Source organism: Curcuma longa, chromosome 20 (genome assembly GCF_044706935.1).
Source record: "Curcuma longa cultivar G26 ecotype Majalengka, Jawa Barat chromosome 20, ITB_CL_G26_1.1, whole genome shotgun sequence".
Taxonomy (NCBI): domain Eukaryota; kingdom Viridiplantae; phylum Streptophyta; class Magnoliopsida; order Zingiberales; family Zingiberaceae; genus Curcuma; species Curcuma longa.
The window spans coordinates 10,860,985-10,867,480 of NC_133880.1; positions in this window are offsets into that span (position 1 = coordinate 10,860,985).

The window sequence follows — 6,496 nt, forward strand, 5'->3', positions numbered from 1 at the left end:
ATATTTATGAATAGACTTAGTGTTTAATTTAATAAGAGTTTATTTATGTTCATTCAATACACATAAAATTATAAACAACCTTAAATAAATTATTAAATTTAAATAAATTTGAACACATATATATATGATTAGCTCATTAATATTCATGAGCAAAGATTGTAAATTGCTCGCGAACATTATTCATGAAGAAAAGTTTGTGAAACATATCTATCAAACTCTTATCAATATGATAAATGAAAAAAAACTTTAAAAATAAACAAAGAAATTTCTATTATTAAGCTCAATAATGAACCAAATAAGTTTTAAAATTCAAAAATTTCAAATAATTAAATAAACTTGAATTGAGAGCTCGATAATATTTAAAAAATCAAACTCAAACCTAGCTTGAACGAAACTCAAGCTCATAGAACAATGAAGTCAAGCTTGAAAAACTATTTCAATGACTTGATTAATTTTAGGCTCGGCTCAGCTCAGCTCAGTTAAGCTTAGCTCGATTACCTTTATCAAATAAGTTTGAATACCATAAAACTTTATTCGTATATGGCTCTTTTGTGTCAACTATTATATAGTTGCTATAATAATATGACAACAATTACATAACTCCTATAACAAACAAACAACTATAACAATTTTAACATGATTGTAATCCAATTAAATAATTTTAATTAAAATTAGATAATTTTAATTAATTAAATAAAAAGTATTTTGATATAATACTATTTTATATATAATAATTTTAATTAAATAAGAGAAATTTTATTTTATATTATAATAATTACGACTATAATTGCTATAATAATTATCACGTCCCGGGAGACGGTTGTCCGAAAAATTTTGACAGCATCTCCCCTTTAACAATTTAACTTTCCCTGAATACATAGTAAGATAGAGGCCCACACGGCCATCTACAATCTAACATATGTAAATACAAGATTAAACTACATAAGTAAGGCTCACACGGCCACAACCCACATATACACACATACCTCAACTATAATAACCACCACTACAACAAATTCACATACAACAATGAAAATGCCAAAGCACATCGATAGTGCTCACAACAAAAATCTAACGATAAACTCCACAAACCACACATCGGAAACAATACAGAACTACACAACCAAATAAAATCCAAAAAAAATCATACGAAGTACTCAACAATCCAAAAACATACGAAGGCAAATCAACTTCGCCCTACTGTGAGATGGGGGCAGTCCGGCAGAACTCCAAGCTTCAAGCAACATCCTTATCTACTACCTGAGAAGACAGAAAAACCCCAGGGTTTAGGTGGTGAGTATAAAATACTCAGTGAGTAGTAGAATGAAAGTGCACAACATAACAAGGTATTAAAGGAATATAAGCATAGATATCAAAGGTATACAATCTCAACAAATGATACATAATGAAAAAGGTCAATACAACAAACAACTAACAAGTAATAGGAGTTATGCAACAATGCATGTAATGTCACACCATGCAACCTCCATACATCAAACAAGTGCAACAAACAAGTGCAACAACCATTAATGCAGTAATAACTACCAACCACTACATGCACACGTGCAACACACATCAACGACAATATGCATGGTCATTGTCGGCTCGCCATTCGCAAACACCCACACAATGAACTGGGGCACACAACAGGACAACTGCACATACTCCAACAACAAACCACTATACATGAATAGGGAGCGGAGAAAATATCTTAGGGAGCTATCTAGTTATCTGGTCACTGTTTGCACTCAACATCCCCAGACACCTACACAGTGAACTAGGGTGCACAACAGGAGTCACTCGCTCCAACAACAGACCAAGTTCACACAAGGGGGAGGGACAGTATCTCAGGAGAGCTATCTAGCTAGTCCTGATCGCACCCACACAGTGCTATAATGCTCTCACTGTACCACTATTAACAATGGTCTAGTGAGAGCCAATAACAACATGTTATGATGCATGCTCAGTTCAATTCAATAGGCAACTACTATATCTACCAAGGTTTATTCAACATTACTCATAATAAGTTATTACAGATTAGCAACAAGGAAATGAGATTGTACTGATAGCAAATAGATTATATCAAGGTCAACTGTATCAAGCAATGAATGTAATAAGAATAACAACAGGATAATCATGCACTACGAAAAGACCTATGTTGACCAAGTGATGAGTGTATGTTATACATATATATATATTTTAGCTATGTTAACGCTCATCTATCTGTAATTCATTGCATATGCTACACTTTATCACACCTTATTCTTTTATATTGCATATTTCTACTCATTTACTCGGAGATATGCTCTTTGTATATTTTACTTGGCAGGTTGCGATTTAGAGCTAAAATGACGCATTATTGATGGTGAAGCAAATAATGGAGAAAAGAGATTCGCACTGGCCATGCTTGTCATCACGGGCGAGTCTCTTATGCAGCAAACACGAAGAAACGGAGGAAAAGAAGCAACGAAGCAAAGCACGACCGTGCCTCATAGACACGGCCGTGCCTCACATATCCAGTCTTAGACACGGCCGTGTAACACCAGGAGACACGATCGTGTCCCTCCAATAGAGTGACAACAGCAGGGGGTCGTGCCTATCAGGCACGGCCGTGCCCACTTCTACAGCTTGATCCAGCTTGGGCCGTGCCTCATTTCCAGAGGCGCGCCAATTACTGGCCGTGCCTAATAGGCACGGCCGTGCCTAATAGGCACGGCCGTGCCTATTTTCCCGATAACTAGGCTTGCAAGAACTGAGACTAAAAATTTAGCAAGTTCCACAATCGGATTCCCCTATCATGGTGCATCGCTTTAATTAATTTGTGTGGGGCAAGTAGCCAACTGACTCTCATCTCGCCGATATGCTAGTTTTTGGTACTTATAAATGAAACCGGAGCTTCAACCAGTCAAAATTTGATCTGTGGTTTACAAGTTGTCATATAATCACCAGTAAGGGTCTCAGCAAGAAATTCAAATTGATCTTAAGAAGAATGTGGTCGATATCTTTTTTTTAGCAAACTCAAATAAAATGTGCATCCATTCAAAAGTGCATAGGCCTTAGCTTGATCCGAAGTCTTGCATGATTTAATAGCTGTTCTAAAGGTGGGAAAGATAGCTTCTTGCATGATCCAATAGAGGCAGAGGATCTGCTCCGCATAGGTTGAGGTCTTGAGGAGATAATGTGCAAGAGGAGATAGCTTCACAAATGAGATGTCAAAGAGATGATGTGCGTGAAGATAGTATCACTAATGAGATGTCACAAGCAAAAAAAATGAGGACCATATAAGTCACATCATTCTCAAAGAAGTATCCAAAAGAACCCAATGAGATGAACACCAACCAGACGGAGGAAAAAGGAAGGAGTTAGAAACTTTACCTCTTTGCCTATCAACCTTTAATTGAACTACAAGATTTGATTTTTAAGGAGTACTGTGATGCCAACTTGGAAGAGCCCTTAGATAACACTCTAGATGAGCCATTTGACGATAAGAACTTACATGATCCTCCTATTGACTTGACCCTTTTGAAGAATGATAGACTGCATCTATCTGACTAAAAATACAATTCATTCTGCTACCCTCACATGCATTCACTGATTGCAGGATACCAATCTGATGTTTAACAAATCAATTAAGACTTGTTCGCATGAATTAAATACACCCAAAAGGTTATGCAATGGTTGTATAGATTAGGGCTATGAGGTTTCTATAAAAAAAATTAATGTTTTTCAAAACAATTGAGACACCATTGAAAAATGGCTTTGAGTAACAAGTAGCAAGTACGTTCATCTGAGAGTAAAATATAAAATCGGGGAAGAAAAACAAGATTCATGTCACCTCACAAAACCAATTACCTTGACCCATCCAGCATCAGCAACAATCCATTTGTCCCCTTTAATATACCAAAGAATATGAAATATTGTTTCTGCTATAAGCACAAGTACTGAAAAGATGACTGTACAACAAGCTATAGTATACCCTGCATGTGCTACCCTCACATGCATTCACTGATTGCAGGATACCAATCTGATGTTTAACAAATCAATTAAGACTTATACTGTCATGTGTCCATTTGTGGATATTCATGACTTTAAATCTTGTTAGCCTAATGAGTTCGTTTCCTTATCTACCATCAACATACTAATGTTTTTATCAAGTGAGTAATGATTATTACAAAATGACACGATGGCAACCTGCCAGTGTCATTTGGCATCTCTAAATGACTCCCCCTGCCTTGACACCAATCAGATAATCCACAAGATATGTCCTACACCAATTATCTTGCCTATCCTCAAACCCCCAATGAAAATAAATGTATAATTAAATGTTACAGAATATTTTTTGGACTTACTAAATCTATCCATGGGTAATAAGCTCAATGACTTAAGTATTTGAAATACAAACATAGGGACACCAATGGTCAAAGAGAAACACCCTTGGTTACTGTTATGAGACCTCTTGGCTAGTGGTATTGGTAGGGCATGTTACTGGCGTAGGAGCAAAGAAAGAGATGTTACCATAAATGTGCTTAGATCTTGTATTGTTCAACTTTTCTATGATAAACATAATGGAGCTCAAAAGTCCTAAGAAACTAGTGCTAGGAGGCATCGAGAAAGTAGTCAAGAAATATAACATTTTGAATTGAAGGGAGCTTCCAAGGAATAAGGCAAACACAGAGAGGGTGTTGTTATTGTCTGAAGTAGGAGCTACTCACTGGCAAAGAGGAAATGAAAAATATCTGCTTTCTACCATTGATAAGAAGATGAGGTGCTCTCCAAATAAGAGGAACAGAGGATGAGAAAGATTCTAGTAAATGGGCTATGGACTCCAAAGCTACTGTTGTGAGGCGCATGTCGACCATTTCTAGTTGTGAGGCGCCAACTAATTAGTTTTAAAATAGGGAAGATGACCGTAAACAACTTCAAAGGGGTGAGCTTCAAACTGGTGCAATAGACGTTAGCGTTGCAATAAAACAGATCAAGGAATCCAGTTTACCAACTTTAATGATTTGTCACCAGTAGAACATATAAATATATTTCAATGCAGCAGCTGATGACCTAGGTTTGACTATCTGTTTCAGTTGATTTGCCAAACTGAACTTCAGAGATGTACCAATGAAACAAAATCACTCTTTTCAAAAAGAGATAGTAAATGTCAGGACACAATCACAACTGAATGGCAACTGATGGAGCTTTCGTATAGAGGTCATGGAGTAGGGTGAGAAAATGGCAGGAAGTGAGCATATTTGAGAAATCTATTGACTACTGCTAAACGAGTTGTGGACCCCTTGACTTCGGCAAGCCACCAATAAAGTCCATTAACAAATCTTCCAAAAATTGAGTGAGAATTGGTAGGGACAATAAGCAACTTGCAGGCTAAAGTTATTCAATGTTGTGTTTTGACATGTAGTATAGGTTTGAACATGTTTTTGCACATCAGTGTGCATGCCTTCCCATACAAGTTGGCTTCTACACAGTGAAGAGTCTTTTGATACTCTTCATCAGTATGGTCATCAATCTCTTTAAGGATTTCCTTTAACAATGGTAAATTCGCTGGTAGAAAGAGTATTTTTGAAAGAAACCAAGTCATCTTATATCCTCCAATGCTCAAATTCTTTCAACTTAGTACTAAAACAAGACTCCTAGGGTCTGGGTTCCTAAACATTCTTGCTCGCTTGAAGGGAAGCCATGGTTTGATATAGCTGTAAGAAATAGGATTCATTTTAGTACTTCAATTGATATTTTATTCAGGAATTTAAGTTCATTTGTTATTTAAATTTATGCATATGTCCTATGGGTAAGTGTAATATTAGAATTAACCTTTTCTTATGGATATTTAATAGGGAAATTTTAGAAAAGGAGGCCTTGTTTGGGTGTTTTTGGACAATAGGTTCCTAATTTGAGCTTTCCCCCTTTCATAACGACTATTTTGATCCAAGAGACAAGCTCCATTGAGATCACATGCACAAATTCATGGATATAAAGAGATGGCATGCCCCATTTAGGTGATGAGATTAATAACTTTTCCATGGAAAAATTAACGAATTACAAAGTTAGAAATTAATATAGAAATAGTTTCTCAATTTCTTAACAATATTCTAAGCTAATAAGTTTTTTTCAAACATGATTTCTGAAAGACCATGAGGCTTATCTCTCCTAATAATTAACTTTCTATGAATCTTTCCTAAAACAAAAGGTTCTCAAGATTTTAAACCTGGACACTTAATGAAGCCTAAAATCCTAGACCCTACTTCCTCAATCTAGATGGCAATCCAATTATCATATTTAATATGAAACTGTTTCACACGGCAATCCCAAATGCTTGGGAATGTCAGAAAGTAATTGTGTTACGCCCCGAGAAGCCGTCCGAAAAATTTCGGCAGCATCTCCCCTGTAACAATGACTTTTCCCTAAATACATACAAGTATACACGGCCACATACGGCCGGAATATGGACGACACGTCCAACAAACAACACAAATATACACATACACACAAT